At 36.9% G+C, this 27,167-nt stretch overlaps 1 protein-coding gene across 15 annotated transcripts in view; it reads right to left on the reverse strand.

The window, feature by feature from the left end:
- The window catches only part of ARPP21 (cAMP regulated phosphoprotein 21), a 157,213-nt gene extending 131,355 nt beyond the window's left edge, over nt 1-25,858 (reverse strand). For 4 of the 15 annotated variants that reach the window (XM_054482519.2, XM_054482517.2, XM_063662060.1 and 1 more), the window contains exon 1: nt 24,411-25,373. The gene's annotated coding sequence lies outside the window, so the exon portion shown is untranslated. Of the gene's footprint in view, nt 1-22,403; nt 22,747-24,410; nt 25,376-25,772 lie in introns of those variants that run through there. The other 11 variants (XM_054482521.2, XM_063662061.1, XM_054482520.2 and 8 more) reach the window with 7 other exon arrangements.
- Nucleotides 25,859-27,167: the final 1,309 nt, after the last annotated feature.

Raw genomic sequence — 27,167 nt, forward strand, 5'->3', positions numbered from 1 at the left:
AGTGGGCTGAAAATTTGCCAATAACATGGACGACTGGACAGTTCACTTTCATGTGCAACAATTTCCAAGAGGACCCTCGGTTACACAGCATAATTACAAAACTAAAGCAAACATGTTAAATGCCCTGCATCTTTTTTGAGATGCCAAGTATGGCCTTCTTGGGTGCCATGAAGCATTAAGATAGCCTCAGGCATCAGCACACATTCCAGGTCCAAATCCAATTCCCACGGCCCAGCAGGCAAGCTGGGACAGTGGAAATGCGAGTATATGGCCCAGCATTACTCTGGAGGACTGTGGGGGTGAGCGTGCCACTTCCCAGAACCGTGGCTCTGACAGCTTCAACTGCACTCACGTCAGTGCTATTAAGAGATGTTCCTAACTTCAAACATTGTGAAATCTCACCCCGTTCTGAGGACATATCCCTCCAGATCTGTCTCCGATCAACACGGGAGGCTGTGCTTTGTGCTATTAAAAATTTCTCTGGAAAAAGAAGGGCAAAATGCTGATGCTTCATGATGCATACATGGGGGTTTGTTACACAATTATCTCCATTTTGTGCACATTTAAAAAATTTCCATAATAAAAAGTTCAAAGTATAAAAATTTGTCTGGGGATTAAATCATTGTCAGATGCAAGAACTACGCGCCCAAACTGGGCTTCAGTCCAGGTGGGAGAGAATCTGATTTGTAGGTGATTGATTATTATTTCCAAGGAGAATGTGAGGGCTTTAAAAATCATATGGATCACGGCTTTTTTGAAAAAACTGACCCACATCGAGTGAAGGCTTTTCTGCCTAGCAGCAATACACAATTTTTATTCAATTCTGGGGTAAGCATTTAGATACATTTGCTCTAGGCATCATGAAGTTTCTGTTGTTATTTTTTTTTAATTTGTACAAATTTATAGGGTACATGAGAAATGCTGTTACATGTATACAATACACAGTGATAGAGTCAGAGTATTTAGGGTGTCCATCGCCTGAGTACAGTATCTTTTTGTTAAATATAGTCACCCTACTCTGTTATCAAACATTGAATCTATTCCTTCTATCTTGCTGTATGTTTGTACCCTTTAATCTACTTCTCTTCATCCTTTCTCCCCCATGCCACTCACCCTTCCCAGCCTCTGTTATCTATCTTTTTACTCTCTGTCTCCATGTGATCAAAATTTTTAGCTCCAACATATAAGTGAGAGTATGCAATCTTTGTTAATTTTTTTTACCCTTCTGGTAGATTTCACTTGGTGGACACAATTCTCCCTTCAAGGTCTTGTTGCCTCTTGTAGAACTGTCTCTGCTGCGGAGAGCTGTACTACCTCATGCACTCTCTTTACTAGAATAATCCATATCCAATAATTCAATAACTGATCAAGAGGGTACTAGAAGCCCTGAGATCTCAACCCTTTGTGGGACTCTCTGAAGGTCATTCCAGTGGCAGAGCTTTCTGCAGGATCAGCAGAGGCTGTCCTCATCCTCTGGCCTGAACTGCAGCTCACCTTCTCTCTCTGCCCAGCCCTGCTTCCCTCCCTGTCCCTCTGTGGGGTTGGTCCCAAGAATTCTCCTTAGTAAACATCCTGCACACTTAACTCTATCTCAGAGTATGCTTTCCAGAAACCTACCTGCAACATCACAGGACATCCTTTCAGAAGGGTTGAAAATGCTTTGCAGTAGTGGTAAAACCCAGGTTAAGAATCACCATTTTGCTTTAAGCCATTGTTAGCTCCTCTTAATCACCTCTCTAATACCTGGCACCTCATCACTGCTCCAAATCTTGCAATATTTATAAAAGCATTAAAACTACATATAATATGCACATGCATGCCAATTGGTACTGCTGAGTTGGTTTATATGAGACCACATATTTAATTCTTAAAAATAAACCACACACACTATGATTCTTTCCAATGGTGTGAATTCTCTTCTACACCTGAAATCTCATCCTATTTTGACCTTTAACTCTCAGAGGCCACTATAATGCTACATAATTCTCTAATCTCAAATCCAAAGTATGTCTACTTGTGAACACCTCCGAAAATTATATCCTCAAACTTAATTTTAAAACCACCAATAGCTAACACCAGGCCTGACACATAATAGGCATTCAAGATATTATGATTACATATTAGTTAGTGCCCATAAAGTGTTTCAAAACTTATACAAATTATCTCATTTATTACCTCACAACCACAAATAGGTATGTCACTGTCTCCTTTATACACATGGAACAACTAAAATTCAGTAAGGTCAAGGAACTTGCCCAAGGTAACACAATAAATACAAAGGCATCCACTGTGCCTCACTCTCTCTCCAGGAAATATGCATTATTGTTGCCTACAAAAGTACTCTTTTGAGAGATGAGGCAGAACATAAAAAGGTCAATGAGAAATGAATACTGTTGATTTTTTGAATTTTATAGCCAGTCGTAAGAAATTTGTAAGTGTTCTGATTTCTTTATGCTGTATGTATTTTCAAGTTTCTATACTCCATGCAGAGAATGTATATTAGCAGTTCAAAGATTCTAATAAAGGAACTGCCTAAATAGTTATAGTGGCAACTAACACTTACAGCATGTTTCTATGTGCTGAGCAGTATTCATGACTTTTACTGGTAAAGACTGACAGTCACTTTATCTCTTTTCCTCTTTTTGTCCCATCGTTCGCCATTTCTCCTTGTGGATATGCCTGGAGGAAGTGAAATTTTAACAGCACAAATTCACCATTCTCATGATACAGCTCAATAACTGACTTTCATACTATGACAATGAATCAATGAGAGAATATGAAATTATATTCTGTATTTGATGTTTTACAAGGCTGAGATTTGTATTTAAATTGGTTAAAGTAAAGCACTTGGTCTCCTGGAGGGTCCAGTTTTAATTGTACAGACAATCCACGCGTGTGTGATCATGTGTGTAATTAGGCCTTGTTATGCCAGTGAAGTTGATAAACTATTATTTACCCAGCTCCTACTAGGTGTAAAAACGTCTGCTAAAAATTGTGAGATGCAAAGATAGATTTAGCCCTGTACCTGCCTTTAAGAAATGTATAATCTGCTAAAAACAAGGAGTTACTCCATTTAGCTTTCCAACTATATATTTTCTTTGTTTTTCAGTAAGTATGCTAAGCAGTGAATTCCAAATGAGTCGTTATAGGATTGTTCACTAATTTTGAAGATAAAGGGTTAAATTAGACTAATTCATTATTTAGGGAAAAAACGCACAACTATCTCTCATCCAGTAAGATAAAGAGAGTAGTATCCCACAAAAAAGAAGAGAAGCATTTACTCAAAATACTCAGTCAAAAGTTAGTCATTCTCCTTACTGATAATTACCCATCAAGAATCTGATAATTATCCCCCAAGAAGTGAACTTTGAGAATGAAGTTAGTCATTATCTTAACCTCTTGTTTCACAAACGTGAGAGTTAGAAGCAACCTTCCTCTGTCTTTCCCTGAGAGTTCAAGTATTGCTCTCCTTTTCCAGACCTTTCTCCAAGGATGGCACAGAAGAGATTTCAAGGGCAAAGACTATAGCCAATAGCAAGGATGGTTTGAAGGGGCAAAAAGCGAGGTGCACTTTTATGGTGTATGTGCGGGTGAGAGGGTGGAAGCAGAGTAAGAGTTTGGCCTGCTCACATCTGGAAGGATGGGGCCAGAGGCAGAAGCTGAAGCTAAGAACAAATTCAAAGAAATGCAGGAGAGCAAGAGGTCCTCTGGTGGCTGGGCCGATCATTTATAGATACCGTCTTGTGTTTTATTCAGAATTGGGAATAGACCAACACCCTGTATTCTCCTGGAGGAAATGGAAAGAACCATGTAAAGGCAGATATTTAAAAGATTTTTCAGTAATTTAGAAGTGATACCTCATGATTATTTATTAAACCACCTCTTGCATTGCTCTACGTCAAAAAGGGGAAAGAAGTCAATGTCCAAAAGCTGAGAATCCCTGAGAAGGATGCCAGGAAGGCTTGTCAGGGCTAGAACATTGATCTGTCCCTTGGCAAACCCTCTCATGCTCTCCCTATGCCAGCAGATGGTGCAATGCACACCTGTGACTCTTGTCATAAAACAGCTCTCTGATGTTTTTATTACAAGAACTTATGTGACTCTTTACACACCCAGGTGTCATTGTGGACCAATGTCTTTTGACTGAGCTGCTCCTGAACAATATAGTGCTTTTGGTATGAAACAGGAAGCCCCTCCATCAGTCAGAAGAACACACCAGCCACCTTTATTCTCTAAAGGTTTTCTCCTTTTGAGAAACTCATCTTACAACATGTGATGAATTACTGCTTTAAACTTGTATATTAACCAACAAAATGAGATTCAACCCTTTACTAACAAATCTCCTAGCTCTCTACCACCCACTTTTCATGATCTCTTCCTCCTGTGTTCACCTTGATGTCTCTATCAGGCTACACATCTGCACTTCAGCACTTATCCCAGGGCCTTGAAATTATCTGAGAGTCAGGCTGTAAGTTCCCCAAGGGCAGGGATTGTGCTTTGCTTATCTCTGGGTCTCTAGGACCCACCAAAATGTCTAAAATACAATAGAAAATGAATACATGTTTCTAAAAATGTAAATGTCTTCTATAAATGTCTTTTAATCATCTAAACCAGAAAGGTGTATTCATTTTTCAATTGCTTAAAACATTATTTATATTATATTCATATTATCACATTTTAAAATGTGTTTTGAAGGCATAAATTTAACCAAAAAATCTGAGCTTGTGTGCTGTGTCTACAGGAAGAACACAAGTGTTTGTGGAGTCTGTGTGCTTTCACAAGCATGTATGTATGTGTGCTGGGACGTAATGTAAAAAGTATTTCTTAAAATGGGTCTGTGTAAAAAATGTTGCGAGAATAGATGACATCGTGTTTTCATATCTATTTGAAGAAAAACTTGCAATATACATAGCTCATGTCTTGATTACCAAAGTCAGCTAGAGAGAATATGTGCTGTGTGGGGTTCCTGCTGTGAAATCCAAACATTATCTGTGGAATTCAAAGACTTTATCATTTAAATATGAGGATTGATGTCTCTGATGAAGATAGAGCATCTTAGTTAAAACAAACAAATGATTATCTTGGACAACAGTGTAAACAAGACCCTAATTCATGAAGCTGCTAATTGCTCTTCCCAGCTGCAGAAGATTGGCCTGCACTCCATCTCTCACTACTCACACTGTGAGTAACATTTGTACACTCTCTCCTGAAATTCAGCACAGCACAGGTCCAGCCTTACACATCAGAGCCTGGGGGCCAAAAAGGGGTCAGTTCAGAAAAGAATCTAAAAGACGGCTACTTAAAGGAATTAAGTGCTTCATTTTACAGACATATATTTACTTCTATGGCTGTGTTGGAATTAAGCTCATATTTAAATTACTTTATTTCCTCACAAGGCTTATGGGTATGCCATCAGGAGAAAAACCTTGGCAACAGTCTTTGTGACCAAGAGAAATTGATATTGCATATCACTTTTTGAAAGTAAATCTAAAAATTGGTACCTGGCTAATGATCATCACAAACTTCCAGAGTTGTTCATATTTAATTCAACTTAAATACAGATATCTTAACTCATAGCAAGCAAATAATAGGTATCGTGTTTTCATACATTATTTCATGTACAAAATGCCAAAAATAACACTTTACAAATAGTGTTTTTAATCCTCACTACAACGAATCATTCACTCATGAAGGGAAGAAGAAAGAAAAAGAAAGAAAATGGTTCAGAAAGGATAAAATTCCCTGCCCAAGGTCAAACAGCATAAAAATTATTCAAACACAGTTCTCAAAAACCTATGCTTTTTCCACTGCCTGCCATCACCATGCCCAATCTATGAGTCTGGCATGTGTTCACCAAGAAGGAAATGCAAGACTCACCTATATAATCATGGGTACTGATTAAAGAAAGATGCCAAACCATGTAAAAACTGTATCTTTTATCACAAGAGAGTATTGTTCCAGTTATCACTATCCAGAAATGTGCAATTACTTTTTAGCAGTAATGTTGCCTCAGATATCCCACTAACATACAAAAGTGCATACTCAACATTTGATTCTCTAGTAATCTTAAAACTGAAAACCAAATTAACTATAGAAGCCCCTGTTACTGTAGAGTGGATGCACGACCACTGGTCCAAGGCCCAAATGTTGTCATATCTGGGAGAGCTATTTCTAAGGTTTATGGAGCCTCACCTCTACCACCATGCTAGGATTCAGGCTTGGAGATTTCTTTGAGGAATGGAGCAGACCCTAGGCTGTTGGAACCTTAACCCACAGCTGCCTTTAGGACTAAGTCAACTGAGACTATCTTTGAAAAAAAGAATGCCTGTGGGAACATAATCAGAGTTTAACATAAGAATGAGCAGCATGACACTGAATGGAAGGAAAACCTCCTGTTTCTAAGATTTGGATTGGAGTTTTGTAAACTCCCGTCTGTTCCACAAGTTGAATCAGAGAAAGAGTGAGGAGAAGGGTTCCTCAGCCAATTCTTCTCTGCTCAACCAAGGAAGTTGGAAAAGCAGATTCATCAGGCTAGTAGCAGGCTTCTCAGACAAACTTCCTCTTGGAAAAGCATCTTATTTAACCAGGCAGCACTCGGGTCTGACTGTCATGAAAGCAGCTTTCTGGTTCTGCAAGGGGAAAGTGCCCACAGGATAGGAGACACAGTGCTGTCAAGCTTGCCAACATATCTGCCCCTACATGAGCTCCACAATGCTTCAGGTATCACCAGGCATTTCAGCTGCCCTCTCCCTCTGCCCATGGCTACAACTATATTCACACTTGTGTCTATACCAGCAGATCCACGCGTCCATTGGCATCCTGTATAGCTGGGCTCAAATGCTAGAATCTGAATGCATTCCCCAGTTGATGCAACAAAGTCATTTATGTACAAAGGTTTATGAATTATCTAAGGACTGGTGGGTCATATGTAAACTGTATATATCTATAATATCTATATATATGTAAACTGATATATATTAACAAATATATCAGTCTGTTGTAAAAGGAGGAAATATAGACAAAAACAAAACAAAAAGCAGATAAGTGTTATGGAACAATTAACTACATGGACTCTGAAGCTGGACATCAAGGGCTTGAAGACTGACTCCACCACTGACTCTGAGCAAGTTACCAAATGTGTTTGTGTCTCAGTTTTCTCATCTGAAAATGGAAATAATAAGGGTCCCTACCTCAAAAGTGGTTGGGAGGATTAAGTACATTAATATACATAAAGTACTCAGAAGAGTACTTCACACAGAGTTATCATTATAAATGTATTAACTATTAACTCATTCACTGAGAGAAACATATGCATTTATTCAACAGATGTTTATTGATATCACCTGATCAGAGCCCTGGCTAGAATTAAACTGCCAATTTTTCTGGAGACCTGATCTTCCAGACATTTCTAGAGACCTTAGTGTCTTTAAAAATTATAGCTACTTCAGAATGGTATGGGCTTCCTTCAGAAGCCACTGGGCTCTTCAAGTTGTGAATGGATGGCAATTTCTGAGGGCGTGTACATATATGTGGGAGGTAACTGGATGAAATTCTAGGGCTGTCAGTTTTTCGCAGTTAGTCTAAATGAGAGGAATAAACATGTCCATGAAAATCATTTTTAAAGCAGCAAAGTTTACAGGAAAGGATTCTAAGAAAAACACCAAATAAGAAAATAGGGGAAGGGTACCAGGGGCAACACAGTTAAGGACTATGTCAGTCAGATTTTTCCAAATTCCAAAATTTGCCTAGGATCTCTGCCTGGAAAAAATGGAATTAGTACCATTTTTGAAGAATGCTTCTCATAGAGATCATATCTTTTTTATCTCTTTTGTTTGAAATAAAGCATATTTTATTTATATAAATTGATACTTTTACCTCATATAACTGCAAATTCAGTTACTTGATGTAACTAAATGGTAGTGTAATTCTGCCTTTTTTAATTTTAAAATTATTATACACTAAATTTGACTTGTTTAGGGGCTGTATGGTTTTATTAATTTTAACACTTGTATAAATTTATATAACCACCATCAGTATCAGGCTACAGACAGTTCTAGTTTTTTAACTTCCTCATACGACCCCTTTACAGTGACACCCCTCCCTTTGTCATATCTCCTAGCAGTCACCAATCTGTCCTCTGTCATGATAGTTGTATCATTTTGACATGTGATATAAATGGGAGCATACAGTCTGCAATGTCTTGAGATTGGCTTCTTTTACTCAGAATAATTCCCTTGAGACCCATCCAAATTATTGTGTCGATTAGTAATTCACTCCTTTTTATTGCTGAGCAATATTCCACTCTATGGATATGCTGCAGTTTATCCATCCACCTTGTAAGGGACATTTGAGTTGTTCCTAGTTTGGGGCAATTAAAATAAAGCTGTTATAAATCTTTGTCTTCACATTTCTGTGTTGACAGTTTTAACCTCTAATGCTCACCAATTTTTATTTTAAAATTTTCCTTGATTTTTAGAATATCCAGTTTTGTGGATTAGGGGATTATTATTATATCTCAGTGGATTTTATAATCCTACACTGTAAACTCTTAGTACACACAACCTTAGAGGGAAATTTGTATTCAATAATCATTCAAAACAGAGACTGCGTAACTCTGTCTAGTGGAATCTACTATCTTCATCTACTCCTTTAAAAATATGTTTTAAAAATAATTTTTAAATGAAAGTAAATTCAAAGTTATTCTAAGATTAGTTTGTTTTGAAATTTTATAATATTCCTTTGTTTTTAGATTATAAAATCTCAATCATACAAATTCTACATTCTGGCAAAAAGTTTTATGTTTTAGATCAGTGGTCGTCAAATTCTGGTTCATGTACTGGCAACACCAACATCACTAAGAACTTGTTAGAAATGCATATTCTTGGGCCCCATCACAGACCTGCTGAATCCAAAAATTCTGTATTTCAATAAACCTTCAGGTGATTCTCATGTATATGATGTTTTGAGAACTACTGCTTCAGAAATAACATTCCTATGTGATATAGGAGTGCCACCATCTGAGATTTCCCCTTGAGATGACATAAGAAAACTCACATTTACTTCCTTCTGTAATAGTACTCACTTAAGGAATAGGATGGCTCATTTATGTTAAAATATGGGCCCTGAATCACCAATTGGCATTTAAAAGACATACAGTACAGCTCATTTTGGTCACTGGGGCAGAGCTATGAAATCAAAATCTAAAGTGTACAGAAATCCCTGAATCCTCATTTGAAACAATAAATTCATCATCTTACTCTCTATTACTATCTTGCCATTTCCTCAGTGTGATGCGCAGAGAAGAGGGGTACAGGCAAGTTTCCTCTCTTCATTGATTCTCTTCTATTATCCTAGCCTTAATGGGATATTGTTTATTAGCAATGAAAAAAGTGAATTCAGAAAGAAAAAAAGTAGAAAATAAGCTAGCCTGGAGCACCCCATCAGTCATAATAATAAAAATTATTCTTTTTATAATAAGAAATCTCAAATATATACATATATAAACATATATATCAATATACACACATATATATTTATCAAAGAGTATGCATATTTATTTTCTGTTATCTCTGCAGAAATATTTCTCAACAGTAAAATAAAGTTTATCCCCTTGTTGTAGGTTAAAACTAACCGGAGTAAACCTAGCTAACGCATATGATGAATTAGGTTAAGAAATTTGTAGCAATATGTTTTATGTACATAATGTAAAATATATTGATATCAAATAAATTCTTATATTTACCTATAAATATTATTTCTAGGATTTTCCATTTCATCAAGTTAGGTAAATGGGAAAACAAAGAAAATTATTTTGGTTGTTAGTTTATTTCAGGTCATAAAATAAGATTTAATATTTAATAAAAAGTAAGCATTGTCTGTAAATTTCTCTTTCCAAATATTTTAACAAGGTCACTACCTTTGACAAATAATTAATAAACATGTTTATTATACCTACCATGCTTAACTTTTATTTCATGGTAGGGCTGAAACATCTGTTAACCTCACCACTTCCTTTATCTGAGAAACTGACTCCTTGAGGGTAGAAAGATAAAAAGGCCACCCTAATCCTGCACATCTGCTAAAAGCAACTGTCACCCTCTGCCAACAAACACGGAAAGCACAGTCAAGGAATGAGCGTGTGCATTCCAGGTGTTTGGTTTGCTTGGCAGAAAACAAATTGAGGACAAACAATCTGCGAAGAAAGCTCACATGGGCTAATTCTTATATAAGTTTTTCAGAAGATAATTGCAGGAGAAATGTATTAGTTAGAAAGGATAATTTCATCCTCAATATTGGTAAATTCCATACCTTTATCTATCTGGTGCTACTTCTCCCCCATGGGGCAGAAGACAGGTTGTAAATAAATAATGTAGTGCCTTTCCCTGAGTTTACAGAGGAATATCTTAGAGTATGTATTTGAAGAGCAAGGTAATGTGCCTTAACTGTAAAGAATCACAAAAGAGTAACTTAAAACACGCACTTAAAAGCTCAAACCATGTGAATCCATTAGGAAAAAAAAATGAAAATGCAATTTTCCTTTAAATTTCACTCATCACTTAATATGCATCTTTAAAACAATTTTTTCATCTATTTGATCACCATTTATTTTCTGAAAAAATAATATTTTCTCTTAATAATTTATTCCTAGGCATCTATTTGTTCTTAAGTGTGAACCATTGGGTCCCCTAAATAAACCTCATTGCTCCAAATTAAGATGGGTGGTGAGTGCAAATACGGGTTTAGATATGCTGTAGTATTTTTTCCTTATTTTTTTACTTAATTATATAATATATCTTGTTGACACTTTATAAAAGCCAATGCTACAGAATCTGACAACCCTCCAAATTTATTTTACTTTTCTTTTCCAGTTATTCGTGGACTGATACAATATTTGTGACTCAAACCACAACTTTATAGTATTTTCAAAACAAATATTGATATACATACAATTTCAGTGTACATATTCTTAGAAGTTTCAGTGTTTTAATGGATAGTCAGTACATGTAGAGAAAGCAGGAACAAGCTATCATTTCTATTATGTGGTAAGTATTTTGTATGTAACTTATGAAGAAAATATTAAACTCACAATGGTTAATTAACTTGGCTAGATGAGTAAGAGGCAAGATGGAATTCAAATTTAGATCACCATGATGTCAAACCTACCCCCTTCCTATGACACCGGGGGAAAGTGTGTCCCAAAGATATGTAAAATCAGGAGCTGATAGTCCATGGCATCATTCGTGCCATAAACGGCAACCACAAGTATAGATCTGTGAAGCATGCAGACAAATTTCCGTGCACTTTGCGGCAGTTTCAAAAATTAATTTCCATGGCCTTCTTTGTCATGGCTTCACTATACCTACTTCCCTTAGCTCCTGATTCTTAGTTAGATGATACCCAGATGAGATAATCGAATTCTCTGTTTTGTGTGGCCATTACATATTACAGGGTAATTCATATTACAAAGAAAAAAATTAAGGATGAAATATACTTCTTTCATTCTTCCTTAAACAAGAATCCCTAAATATATCATAACAGAGATAATGTCACTGCTATGACCACAGCCAAAAAGCAGATAAGTATGGACATTACATAGGCACACAAAGTCCCTTTCACACAGGAGGGAGTTTATAAATATCAGGTAACATTTACAGTACAAGACAATAAAACAAATTATTTATTTGAAATCACAATGCCACATGTAGCTTTTGATCAAACATGATCCAAAGGTAAACTCAAAATCAGTAGAAGAATACTGACTTTTCTCTTATCACTGTCCCTGTGCCTTCAGCAAATAATACTCACAAGGCTACAGAAATCTTGGATTTCTATACAGATAAGAATTTTTGCCTGGAGAAACAAGGTAATTCAGAGTGCAGAAAGAGCAAGCCAAGTGAAGTAATTCCCGCAGAGCAGAACAAATGGCACAAATGACCTAATCAATACAGAAATAAGTACAGATTTCCTCCACAAATGGCCACATGGTAGCTTCCCTAACAAGTTCAGAAAAACATGACACTCCTTTCGTGTAGATCTTCTTTACCATTTATCGATGTACCTCATCAGGAATACCTACATTTTAGCTTTCTGTCAATTCAATATATTAGGTAAGTTTACCCAGACTTGCAGTAAAATATGTCAGCCCATTCAAGTTTGTAGTTCTGCTTCCGTCTCAATGCTGTAAATGCCTTGGCTAACAGTGCAAACCGTTTGATCCCTGCTTAAGCCTAAGGATCCAATCAATAAACGATGAAACAAGTGATATCTCCTCATCCTTTCTTAAAACATAAAAAACAATCTATTTTCACAGCTAGATCAAAACAATGAGGTAATGTTTTCAGTGATTTTAGAAAAATTGATTTTAGAGCTCTCTTCTCTTGCTAGATCCTTCGGGCAAATCTTTTATTATACAAATGGCCTTCTGCTGGATATAACCATTGTTTTTATCTGCAAAGTGAACAAGTCACAAATTTACTGTAATTTTATTTGAAATCATTCTTAGTTCTTAGATAACAGTCCCACATTGCTCCTGGAAGGATGCTAAGTCTAAACTCTCTACAGTATTACTGGACAAATCTAGGAGGCCTCTGTGAATCACCACCAGAGCCACAATCTTACCCAAAGCTGAGTCACATTAGTAGATTATAAAATACTGCATGGAATTTTGTGTACACATAGAATTCTGAATCACCTATGAATACCCAAATCTCTTTTTCAAAGTCTCTACTGCCCATCCAAGCTTATAAAAGGTCAAATCCTGCTGTCTGTGCAAGGAGTGCCTTCTAGAAACAATGGCCTGCACTCTATGTGTTCACAGATGGCCTATCCTCACAGAAGCATTGACATGGAAGCATTCATCATATAGAGTATAGCTGTGTTGAAAACGGATTCCAATTATGCCTGAACAAAATACCCAAGATAACTGCCACATCATGAAAACATTCTCAAGACTGGGAGGGGTTTTATGGGGATGCTTTATTTATGTGAGGCCTATGCAATCAAGAAAATATAGTGATAAGGACATAAGAAACTCTGAAACTATGATCACCAGAAAAAAATAAGTACCAAGAAATGAGGTAAGAAGTTTATATTTAATTCTTAGAACAATCCCCTTTTAGAAATGAAACAGCTGAGGTTTAGAAAGCTTAAGAAACTTACTAGTAAGTTGCAGAGTTGGATCTGAGCCCAGGTCTGGGAACCCAGATTCTCTTTTCTTAACCAACTATTCTTGATAAGAGCACCTTCTAATAATTTCACTCCTGTTGGGTAGCATTAGTGCTTACTTTCAGGGCTAAAGAATAAAGCATAGTTAACATTTATGAACAAGCCAATAAAAATGGATGCATGAATATTATACAAAAAAGTGTCATTAAATAATGGAAATTATAAACTGGAAGAGATCTTAGATATCATTTGGCATAATCCTGTTGCTTACAGGTAATTTCAAAAAATAGGTTCTTTCTTAGTATTTCAGAGCAAGGTATTTGAACAAGAGGCAGGTCAGAGGCAATATATATTTCTCCATACATCTCTCTGCCTCCAAATATCTAAATTGTTTTTGCTGCCAATGAAAAAATAATGCATCTTTTTTTTAAAAAAAAAAAAAAAGATTATCCTTCAGATGACCTACAGATCAAATCTTTTATTCCTCTGTGGTTTTCCTACAGAACCATTTAAATTTCATCTTCCTCTGATCACAGGCACTATTTTTAATTTATTAAGGATTAATAGATTTTACAATATTTTATAATTTTTTTTTCTGAAATGATTTTCCTGTTTCCTTTCTCAAACACACAAATGTGGAATCTCACAACAAACTCAAAGAATAACTTGTCTTTTGATAAACCTAATTTTTAATTCTAAATGAGTAGGCTGGTTCATACATTTTCTATACTTTACTCTGATCAGGTACCTTGAACTGTGGATCCAGTTCACAATTCCAATGTAATTTCAATCATTTACTTGCAGCCCTAGTAACGAATATAGTAAATGTATGATTTAATGGGATTGAAAAAGAGAATATGACTGGCTCATACTAATTTCATATACATTTGTCTTGGTTGATGGTGTTTTTTCTTGTTGGAGAGCAACCTAAATGATGGTTTTACTTTATGGCCTATTACCACCAACAGAACTTTCCTCCCCACCAAAGCTTCGCAGTGGTGCTCACTCTTCCACGTTTGTTTTCTGAAACAATATTTTTCTACCCTCAAAGTGTACTCCCTAGGGATTTCCTAATTAACTTTATTGGTAAAGAAAGATTTTTCTAATTTGTTGGAATTAATTCACATTGCTTTATCATCCAAGATATTGTCTACCTATAACTTTGGATTTTTGTTCAAACTCTCAATTACTCAATTCATTGTTTAGAAAAGTTAAAATGCATTCATCTCATCCAAGTGCCTATAAAATCCTACACATCAAGTTTTCCCAAGTATTTAGCCTGAGACACAATACATAGAAAACTTCAATAAATACTTGAAAAATAAGATTGAATAAATGAGTGATGGTAATGATATCTGATGAAAAGACAAGCCTTGTTAGCCGTCACCCAAGAACTCAGCTGGCTACTCAGTTTGGCTTCCATGGCAGTTCTCTTACTTTGAAACAATGTGTTCTCGAATATATTTTGCTGGCTTCCTGATGAGAATATCAACGGTGTCAAAATCTATTGCTTTCTACGTGTTTCTAAAGCCTGCCACAGTCACAGAGAAGAAAGATAACATGTTCCTCTTCTCTCTAAGTTAAGGTATAAGGTTTTGTTTTTTGTTTGTGTGTGTGTGTGTGTTTAAATTGGATGGGCGAATGGAAGTTCATTCCATCAACATTACACTTAGCATTTCTTAAAATGTTGGAAACAAATTAAGAAAGCAAACTCATTTCATTTGTAATCATCTGGACCACTTCCTTTCAAACAAGATTATTTTTATAGATCGGGTAAAATGTGAATTCAGTTCTCAATGGTCCAGTTGGATTAAGTGATTTTCTATTTAACTCTGGTTAATCCTATCATTTTTCCAAAGTAGCAGGAAGAGAAGAGCTTCCTATAGCTTGGTGGCACCTATTCTGCTTAAAGCCGGAGGGGGGTCTGAAAGTCTCCAATTTGTTAATATTCTCTTCTCCCTTTGTCCCTCACCCCTGCCTTCTAATTCAGCACTGTCTACTTGTTTAGTTCTTTGGAGGAGTGAATTCCTTCTTGCACATGCTGGGTGTCCTTCACCATGGTTAATCTCTCCAAAGGCACACATCCAGTAAAGATGGGTTGCCTCTAGCTCTGTGTAACAATGATTTGGAAATATTTGTAAACATGCTTTTGCCTCATTCTTTCTTCCAAGACCATATTAACAGAGTGTTAATGAATTCCCTTCCACTTATATGGAAAGGTAATGTTTGTAGTCAGTTTAAGCAGATTGAACTTTTAGGAGCTTTGTTATTCCCATCAAATCCCTAGTCATTGTCTGAGATCTGAAGAGGAAACTATTTTGTAAGAACCAAAATAATAGCTAGTGCAGTTACAATTCTACATATAAGGGCAGGTTTTTGTCCTCTCAAAAAAAATGAATATCAAATCTGCTTAAGCTGAAACTTCAGGGAAAAAATACAATTAAAACCTTATTTAGAGTAGGTTTTAAATTCTGAGTATCAGTAGAAAGGTCAATTTTTAATTCAACAAACTTTGATTAAATATCTGCCACATGCAAGCACTATGCTAGCCAAGAACTGCTAAGGACAATGAAAAATGGACTGGGAAATAGGCCTTTTGTTTGTGTATTTAATGTAAGTTAGTTAAATGACTTGTGCGTAAGCATGTTGACTCTAGCAATATATATGTATCCATATATGAACAAAATATATCTACACTTTCCTTGTTTTTGTTTGTTTTCCAACAAATATTTGGATAGCAAAGAAATATAAATTTATTCTCTGCCACCTTCTGAGAAATTGTATTGGATAAATAGTTGATTAGGCTATTCCCCAGAAGAATGCTGACATCCATTTTATAATAGGAAATAAAATGCAATTATCTGATGGATTTACGGCTTTGTATAGCTCACCTTCTCCTGTGTTGAATACTATCTGTGGCTCTCCATTTTTTGATAGGGGAACCAATTGTTTAAATCTCAGTTATGAGAGAAGTCTTTCCCTCCTCTGGCCATGTTCGCAGAGGCACAGTGCTGACTCATTTCAGCAAAAGTAATGCAGATACTTTAGGATCAGAGGCCAGATCAGCAGCCCTGTCCAAACAGCTCACTCAGTGCTTGGAGACAGGAAGCTGAAGCCTTCTGTGGTAGTGCCAAGGACTCCTCAGTGAGGCCAAAGCTCCATTTGCTTTGTTGCAGAATAGAAAAAAGTTTCTCTCATGTCACCTCAAATATGTTGTTAGTTCCAGCTCCCATCCACTAGTGCAGGAATTTAGGTTTTTCCTTCATGGATTCATTCCAATTGTTTCCTATTCAATGATTTGGTTCTTTATTCACCCCATTGAAATGGTAGAAATTATGCAACTAAAATGTTCTAGAGAAATAATACCCATATGTTAACGTTTTAGACAACTGAATTAGACAATTTCTTCCCTTACAAACTGGCAGAAGATTATGGCCTTATTAAGCATCATGTTCCTTATGCAATGAACACTTCTGAGATTAGTTACTACCTTGGCTTGGCCTTCAATATTTCATAGCACAGAAAGAGTCAAGCATCACCAATTTTAACCAACAGAAACATTATGGGATAGCAATGAAGGAGAGCTGTATTCCAAATTACCAAAAGATTTTTTTTTTCTTAAATGGAGGTGGGGATCCTTAAACGTAAGAAGAGTAAATCTCTCTCTGAACTTTTTATGTGAAAGAAAAGTGGTTTCTTTTAAGTGAATAATATCCATGTGTCAAGTGCTTTGTTTCTGCTTTGATCCTGCAAGGTAGGTCTTATTCCCACCTTATAAATGAGAAAGTTGAAGCAATGAGGAATTAACTAAGTTGCCAAAGTCACACAACTAGCAAGTTGTTGAGTTGGGACCAGTGTTACTATACAACTTTAACTGTAGAAACGGTGAAGCACAGAGAGGTTTAAGCTTTGGCCATAGTCACACTATTTACTTAGACCCAGAAACCAAACACCAGTACCACGCACCAATGCAGGCAGTGAATTCCATATTTATGAAGGTAAGTCACAGAAAATGTGATTCAGATACATCACTTTTAGCCCTTATTTCCCTGGACCTTTTATTTTAATCCTAATTTTTGCATTTCTCTAACCTGTAGAATCTCGTGGAGGGCCATGCGCCTCCTTGGTAAAGCCTTCCTTCATCGCTTGCAGCTCATTTACCTGCTCCCTCTCAGATAAGCTACTAGCCTACCTTTGGTATACAACCTCTCTCTTACTTTCAATCTGAATTTCAATCAGAAGCTCCACTGAATTCAAAACATCTCTGTCTACAGATTTCCACATTATATCAGACAAATAACACAGACATTACAATTATTTTTGGAATAAAATAATTTCCCTATTGGAGGGATATTTGCATTCTTATCCTGGAAGATGTATAAGTTTGTTGCAATGTACACATTCTATCACATTAGCTATGTACACTCTCCCACCTCTCGATGATGAAAAAACACTAAAACACTAAGTTCTCCATAGTTCTGGCTGAAGACAATAATTATAATGATAATTAAAGATTAAGGCATTCAGTTGTTGGAGTGCTTAACAATGCTAAGGGTAAGCAGATAGCTGCAGCATGTGTATGCAACATGATTATATGCTAGATTATTTTATCATTCCAGAACGCTGTTAGTGATTACGTGAAAATTTCAGTGTTGGAGAGAAATTTGAATCTTCACACAAAAAAGTGTTGTGACCAAAGTTAAATGACACGGGAGTGAAAAAAATGATGAATCATTAATACCAGCTAGTTCTTTGCTGTGAAATTTTTGAATTTAGTACAATGCCAGTTGTTTGACAATTTCCAAAAATTCTTACAATATCAGCATATCTAAGTAAATTTAAAATAAACAAAATATAAACAAAGTCATCGAAGAATGTTAGCTTGATCATTCCTATAGGCTGGATACACGAAGTAGTCAAATATGACTGCAGAATCCTAACAATTAATTAATTTGGCAGAATTTAATAGCAATTTTAATACAGCTATGTGCCACTTTGGCTTAAACAATCATAATTTGACTAAAAACCTTAATCTTCTTTCTCTAAACAAAGAAAATAAAGTCCCATATTTTTAACCAAAAGCTTCTTTACACCCATTTAAAAATTGTTTTAAAGAAGCATTGAGTAGTTAAAGCTTGCAAATGCTGCAGAATTCTTGATTCTGTCACATACTCACATCGAATCTACTTGCTTTCTGTCCAAAAGCTCTTTGATGATTAAATCAAATCTGATGCCAGCAACGCTGGGATTTCCACCAAAGTTGAATAGATATTAACAAGCAAAATGCTAAGAAATCATGTAAATGCAGAGTATAGATTTTTTTATCTCTCTAAACTTTTGTGAGGACTTTAGCTTGCAGTTTTAGAAACATACAAAAATCTGAAAAATAAATTTGTTAGCTTTCCATTTTTCCATTGAATTTATGGGCAAATAAAATTTAAACAATTATGAGGAGTCATTGAATTTTGGTGAGTTGACATGCTCTTCCTTCACCCTCTATTGACCAGTGGCTCAATTTTTCTAGGTCTATGTAACAGTAGTGAGATAATCTGAAAGCAACTTGAATCACTGAACAATTAGATGATAGCTGGGCCTTCTGATTTACGTGTCAAAGGATATTTTATCACAATTCATAGGACCATAAAAATTTTAGAAATTGATGTTCAATTTTGTTCTTTAAAGATGTTGAAATTTTTTACCTCGCTTGTTGTTTCTCAATTTCAACTAGAGCAAAATATATCAACATGGATAAACTACTTTTTCTTTTAGTGTATGATCCAATAGACTAGAATGTTCTGAATGAGTATTGTATCTTAGCAATTAAAAGGAAATCTGCTAAGTATATGAAAACCACTTCTCTGGTTTCTGTTTCCCTAGAGAGAATTCTTGTTCTTATCTCAAGTATTTAGTGTATAATAAAGAAGCAACCAAGGATAACACAAATGTAAAAGAATGCTTATCCATTATTAAGAGTTCCAGCACTGAATTTGGCCATGGAACTAGCTAGTTCTTTTAAATGTCCCTACCACAAGGAATTATTTCCTAACTTGTGTGGTTATCAGTGAGAGATGGCTAGGCTTATCTAGGTAGATATGCTTTGTGAATTTGTTTTCAATGAAAAAGCTGCAGAAAAAAAGATCATATATTACACTTTACAATTCTTCATAGAAACATTACCCACAATATACCAGAAAGCTCTAGAAAATTCACTGGAATATTTGAAATGAAAAGTGACGTAATTGTTTTCTTGTTAAAAATTTTGAATCCTTCCCTTAAACTAAAAACAAATTTTATTTGCAATTATCTTAAAACCAATGTTTACAGAAGGGATTTTGTTAACAAAATCTTAATATTTTGTGTGATATTCATAATGGATTTCTAATTTAAGAATTGTATCATCTTGAAGTAGTGTGAAATGTGAGAATGTAGTCAAAGGCCTGTTTTTAAAGGGGATAATTATTAGTGGACACTTGCCCTCTTTATCTGGATAAAAAGAAATGATTTTCTTTTGCTAGATAACAGGAACAATTATAATGTATATTACTTTTAAAATGTGTGAATTTATGACTGATAAATAATTATGAATATATTCCTTGAATGAGACAATTTTGGACTAATGCTTCTAATGCTTCAACATTTTAATGTCGCAATTACAATTGTATCCTAATATATATCACTTTATTACAAAACGTATACAAAAATCTTCTAAACCTGTCGCATTGAAAGGTATATCAAATGGGGGTTGTACAACTGCCAAAAGACATTTCTTTGGTCAAAGTGTGCAAAGATATTTAAAAATATTGATCTACTGTGACCATGGACAGTGATTAACATTCTCTCCACCTGGCAATTCCAGGATCTATACTGGTGACTAAAAAACAGGAGCATAATATGATGCTAAGGATTCAGTCTGAAAGTAGAGAGCAATTCGATGCATTCAAACAAACCCCTTTGTTTTGCAATATCCCCTCCATTGTCTTGATGTAATTATTTCAATTCACTTTTTTGGTTTGCTGCATAGCTATTTCTCAAAGCACAGATATGTCTCAGTAAGTTTAGAGAAAGGTGCATTCAAAATGTTATATGAGCATTTCATGCCTAAAGAAAATATCTTCAGACCACAGAAGATTATGAGACTATAAGATAACAATGTTACCAGACACTTAAAAACTGCTGAATGAACCAGATATTCTTTCTCCTGCACTTTATTCTTTATGAAACATATTATGTATATAATTTAAATACTTCATATCTCAGCTTATATTTAATCCTCATAGATCATTGGTTATGATATAAACACAAGTAATATGTACTTCAATATCTAGGGCCAAAATCAATCCAAGATGAGCAAAATTAATTAAATTATAAGACTAAGGCACTACAAATAATCAATTTATTAGAACTTGGCATAAAACCACCTAAAGGAAACTAACACTCAGAAGCAAAGACACCCTAAGCAAACAAATCTAGTTACAGATACATCTTGTTAATATTTTCTTTTTCCTTCAACAGTCCTTCAGCATTTGCTTACATCGCTGCTTGAAATTCATTTATCATATTTAACATAAAATGCTAGAATAAGAAATAAAAGAAGGCAAAGTCCACAGAAATGTAGAGCTTCTAGAATCATAAAGATCCTTTGTCTAAAGAAAGGAAATATATGTTTTATAAATGCATCATCGCTGACTTAACATATATTCAGAACTTTCCAGGTGATATAATATATTTTTAAGGAAGTCAATTCTTTTTGTGATTAGAGATTCACAAATTTCTAAATAGGCTACTACCATGTGATACCAGTTAGAATGATGCCAGTACTTACCATATGAAGAAATGGCTTTCATTGTCGACATCACCTTTAAGCCCCACATTCTCTCCTAACCTTGTCAGAAAGCAGATCTGAATTAAACTGACTTTTATACAAATGATTAATTGGCAATTTTCAGCCTTATGGACTTCAAACTGTCTCCTCATACTAATGAGAATTCTCAATCATATTCACTTCTGGCTACCTTGTATATTGTGTCTTCAGTGGCTGACTCATTCTACACTCTACTTATGTAGCTTATCATTATCTTGTCCACAGACAAAATAGACATTGAATTCCGATGAGGATGCCCACTGATTTGAGAAGCTTGAGAAAGGTATCAGCATTGTAGTCCAAAAGGCATGACCACTAAGGGAAATATTTTAGCCAGTGTGAATTGTTTTCCTCCTCTATAACTAAGTCAAAAAGACAAACAAACAAAAAATCACAGTAACTCATTGTGATGTATTTTCCTTAGTAGTTTATTTTTGGGGATTATTTTTCATAAAAGAATTGGCAAAAATCCAGATCAACTTTGCACATTGTTCTAACAGCTTCACTTAAAAACTATATGACTAACATCCCCATTTAATAGAAACTGCTTACTTTCTCTTATGTTTATTAACCTTGAAACTACTTAAGCATTTTGTCTAATTAGCTTTACTCTGAACAAAAGAATAACCTGATTATAGTATGTTGTTAATACGAAAATCAACACAAGACCTTTCTGATTGAACATTCTCACTTTCTACCTCAAGACTGGTGTTCTGCATATATGCAAATGTTGCAGACAGATGGCTTCTTGCATTGTACACACTATAATGTTAAGATATTTTGCCCTTTATTGTAACATTGCAAAAGTTACCAGTGCTGCCTCTGCTATTTATATTTTTAAAATATTTAGCCTTCAGTAAGATAATCTGTAGTTCTTATCTTAATTCTAAGGAGAGAAAACACCCCAAATATTCTATCAAGTCCAATCGAAACTTCCTGCTTCTCTTAGTTGTCACAATTCTGGACCTAGACTCCAAGTTCATAAAAGAAAATGAAGGAATTCACAAGGCAGAGCTTCAGGTTATTGTAGTATCTTAGAAGCATGTTAGTTATTTTATTCGAAGAATGTTTTACAAGCTCCAAACCTTTCACCAGAACAATATTTTAGGAATTTGAAATTATTTCTGTACTTCTCACCACCCAAGAATATGACAGCTTGTATTAAAAATAGTCTGCATACAGGAACTCCCTGGCTAGTATGTCCCTCAAGTTTTAAAAACTCAAATTATTGAGTCTTCTTTCTAAGAACTAGTGAAGAGGTTTACGAAAACACCTATTGAACTATTCATGTATAATTCTCTAACAAAAATCCATATTTCCATTCATACAATATATTAGGACTTAATTAAAATTACCATATCCAATGGTCAGCCTTTACCTTTCCAAATATCCGTGTCCAGTATCCATAACCATGCACTGCTCTGTCTTCCCTCATGCTTCTTTTATTGCTGAGTGAGGCGCTCGCTCCTTCATTAAATAGCATTAAAAATAGACTGCACAGAACTCCCCAGTGGAGCATGCTCTAACACGGCTAATACCACAGTTCTCAAGGTAACCATACTCAACTGGGATCTAAGAGGGAAAGTCACTGGGAGATCAGCAATTTGCAAATCTAATAGCACATACAATTCTGTCTTGGTCTGAGCTAAATACTGCAAAGGACAAATCAGCATGTAGTGAAATTAAGTCACTGAGGAGGTGAAAGTCAGTTTCTTTAGCTGTATAAGTTTCTTTAAATATACTTTCTCTAAACAAAGTTTAATAGGCACTTTTTCTAAAGTAACTTAGTTATTTTAATTATTGAATGGCATACATCATGCCTGGAGAGGATAAATTTAAAACATGAATGCATAGCAATCCACATATCTTAAACATTTCATTTAAACAAAATCAAAATACTATTGATAAGCAAACGTAGTAATCAATTATGTTTCCATATCTTTTGTAATGAGGAAGCATATTCCTCAAAGCATATACCCAAACTCACTCTCCAGAAAATTTACAAATATTCTGTCAAAGTGATGAAAAGCAGGAGAATGTTATAACAAAGGAAATACAGGATCAAACACAAATACATACCTTGAAAACCCACATACACTTGAAAAGAGTGTATTCATAAGCTCTCACATGCAATTCACATTAGAAATGCAGCAGAAGTAATTACTGCCAGGATAGTAGATTACTCGGCTATTTGAACAAAACATAGATAGAGCTCTTGGCTTCCAAATGACTGTCTTTCATGAAAATGACATTAACTAAAATCTTATTAAGATATTTAAGCCTTGTGGTAATACATACACAAAGGATCAAAGGAGTAGGTGTATTTATCTTAAAGTGTGTCAAAGGTTTTCTGATTTTTAACAAATGAAAAATGATTTCCTGTCATCTCCACTTCTCTGTTTACTTAAAACAATCATAGCAGTTTTTATCTCCAAAGTAGATGAGGAGGGGTTAGGAATCATTTGAATTTATTCTGCATTTGAACGAAAGCTTATACAGATTCATTTCAACTTTGGGGAATGTCCTTCTTGTTTTGAGAGGCTGAGTGTCATACTGGTACAAAATCAAACATTAAAAAACTTAAAGAAATCAAAAATTAAAATGAATATCTGTACTCTAAACACATTCTTATGAAAATGACTTCTATCAGCCTTTTATATTTCTTAGCTGCCCACCCCTATAACTTTCAATTCTCTTTGTTTTCTCTTTTAGGCTTGGATTCTGTCCTTATCCTACATCTTCAGGAGGTGATCAGGTAGCAAACCTAAATAGCTGTCAGCAACCACATCCACCCCAGCTATATTTCTATGCGTAAACATTGAGTGAGTTAATTCCTATTCCTAAGAAACTTTCTAGACACTTGCCTAATTCAACTCAATTCTACCACCATATCTACAACCTGAGACAGAAAAGAGTAAATTGGCAATTGCAATGAAGCACAGATTTCATGCATGTAAAAATAAAACTGAACATCTTTTCTATTCTTCCCCCTGAGCCCTTTGGGACCTACGACCCCAATCCTTCCAGGACAACAAACAGAGTATAACTTTCTACCTCTTCAATAGGTCTCTTTCAAAAAGAGCATTGCAAACTTTCTACCATAAAGCCTATACAAATCACTGTAGACTTCTCTGGTGAAAATCATTGCCAACTTCCAGCTTTCCATTTCTGTCTTTTTTGGGGGAAGGAGCGTCCATCCCTCCTTGACGAAACATAAAAAACACAATACATGTATAACAACATCAGCTTTCTACAAACACGAAGAAGAAATACAGACAAGAAATAATTCAAAAGAAACAGACAGATATACGGCAGAAAGAAAGAAGGAATTCTAAAAATCCACAAAAGGCGTGCAATGTTCACGTCGGAAGACCTTGATTATTACCTTGATCGAACAGTGGATATCCCCCCTGCGTCTTGGTGCCTTGATTGGTTTGATTTAGTTTTGGATTTTATTAATATTATTGTTTCTCAATGATTGATTTGGCTGGATTTGTTTGTTTTGGCTTTTGGCTTGGCTTGTTGTTGTTGTTGTTGTTGGGTTTGTTTGTTTGTTTTGTTTTCGGTCGATTTATTTAACTGCTAGTAAAAGGAGCTTTCTGCAGTGTCGGCTGGGATCCCACACAGCTGTGGCAGCCAGGGCTGCGGCGGAGGCTCGGTCGCGGCTTGCGTCCCCGCTGCCCCTGCTGCTGCTGGTCTCTGCTCCGGACGCGCTCAGAACGTGCCACCGCCGCCTTCTCTGCCCGGCTGGCCGCCGGGAGTGAACGCGCCCCCGCCTCCTGTCTGCTCTTCTGTCCGTCTGCACGTCTGTCAGTCCGACCGTCTGTCGGTCCGACTAGCAGCTCGGCGCGGGATTCTCGCTTTCCTGCGCTCTGCTCTCAAAGCTGCCACTCTCGCAGGCTGCCAGTCTGTGCGCTGGTCTGTCCGTCCGTCCGAATCCCTCCGTCCCACCAGCAATGCAGCGTCCCTCTTCCGGTCTTCTGTGCCCACAGTCCTCTCCCACTCTGTGCCCCTGGACGCTTCGCTCGGTAAGAGGAGGGCGTGTGGAGGGAGGGAGCACGCGAGTGTTGCTATCTTTCTGTGTGCCTCTCCCTGCCTACTTAATGCTCTCGCTCTCTTTGCGTTCTGGTCTCCCTCTCTCAGGCTGTCTGACTGCTCCCACCTGTCCGTAGCTCTGCCAGTCCCACCCCTAGCCGGCCAGCCTCGGTCGATCCCTCGGTCCCGTTCCTCCCGCTTGGCCGCCTCCGTCGTCTGCCCCTCCGCCGGTCCGTGCCCTCCCACGCGGCTGGCACTGCCGCCGGAGGCGGCGCCCGGCTCCTCCCCGCAGCCCCGGATGCGTCAGGTCCCCGCCCGGGCTGAGGGCAAGGCGCGTGTTGCACGTGGCTCCGCAGCTGCTCTGGCCGGAGACCCCGGGCCCCAGACCTGCCACACCCGGGAGGTGGCCGCAGCCGGACGCCTGCCAGTGTCGCCGCCTCTGTGCCACTGGGAGCATCCAGAACTGGCCCATCCAGAGTGATGGCACCTGCTGGGTGCGCCGGGCGCCCGCGGTACCACTCATTCCCTGGGCCGTTCTCCGCCAGCCCTAAGGCTGGAGACAAAGCGCATGAGCCACGCGCAGCAGCGTGAGCATCATTAATCAGGAAGAAAACTGGCACGTTGCCCCCTTGCCCCGCCACACCGCCTCCCTGCTCCCAGCCAGCAGGCATGTATTCTCTCTTGTCCCCCGTGCCCAGGCCCTCCAGCGTACCCGTCTGGGGGGGCGCCCCTGGACTCCTGGGGACTCTTGACGAAGCCTTGCTCCACTCCCTCCACCGCTCACTCTCCAGGCCAACTCTGCAGAGACGATCCCACAATAATAACACCTCGCCCCACCCGAATGAATCTGTAGCCTCAGAGCTCTTGGAGATTCTTTGCTTTGAGCAAGACTGAAAGTCCGAGCGTGCAGCACCAAGTGTACTCCCTGTGGGTGACCGCCCAGACCGCTGCCCACCTGATCGCTGATTTGGAATCACAGAGGTGCCACAGAAACCTGGACAGGGTAGGACCTGGGGAAGGAACAGAGCTGACACCTGAAGAAATAAAAGCCTTGATTTTACCTCTTGTTCTAGAGATGCACTATTTTTATTGCCTGTAATTCATTTTTTTTTTTCATTGTCTCGGAGCACTCACTAACACACTACAAGGAAGGAAAAAAAAAAAAAAAAAAAGGAAAAGGCGTAGTGAAGGAGAGTGAATAAATTTCCGGAATTCCACCTACTCCTTCTGAGTGAATGTAGAGCCTACTTTTCCAACATTATAGGTCACCAGCCAAGATATACCACTCTAGCTTTCTGCTCCCAGCTGAGAGCAAGGCATTTGATTCTGGGATTCTTTGCAAGGTTGTTATTAATGTGCAGCAAAATTATAGTTGTACACTCACACATGGAATTGCCAAAGCTCATTTTGACTATATCCAGCAATTCAGCTTCTGAAATGTAGACACTGAATAACTATGTATCTGGTGAAATGAACGCCCCATCCCACAATAAACCGAAGAGGAGAAAATCAACTTTTACCAGTTGTAATTAGTAACCCCATGAATAGACAACAAACAAATAACTAGCATAAAACATGTTATGAAATTTTCCACATCCTTTTAGTTTCTCTTATTGACACCCAACCATAATGACAGAGATTACAAACAGATTTATTAACATAAATGCCTTTGCATTATTATAGAAATGTGATTTCTACAGCTGTGGCCGTGTTCATATATGCTAAGATATTGATTATACATCTCAAATAAATGATATGTGTACTTCTAGAAACTACTATAAAAATGGAATGAGGTTGTACCGACCCTTGATGAGTAGGTGATTATTTTCCAACTATTTGAAATTGTCTCCCTTGGTGTTCAGCTCTCACCAGAATGAGAATGAATCTGCTGTATGAGGTTTCAGGCAAACCAAACCCAAATAATTCAAAACTGTTACTTTGATCTACATCCTGATCATTTTCACGTAGTCATCTCCAGAAGTGCTTTTTTACAAGTATTTTCTCCTTCCTTCCAAACACGTAAAATTTAAAGGAAAATTATGAAAGCATTTCTAATTTACTACCCTTCCCTTCATCTCAAGTCATTCTGAAAAACCTATTTTTCTTT

Source organism: Pongo pygmaeus, chromosome 2, assembly GCF_028885625.2.
Source record: "Pongo pygmaeus isolate AG05252 chromosome 2, NHGRI_mPonPyg2-v2.0_pri, whole genome shotgun sequence".
Classification (NCBI taxonomy): Eukaryota; Metazoa; Chordata; class Mammalia; order Primates; family Hominidae; genus Pongo; species Pongo pygmaeus.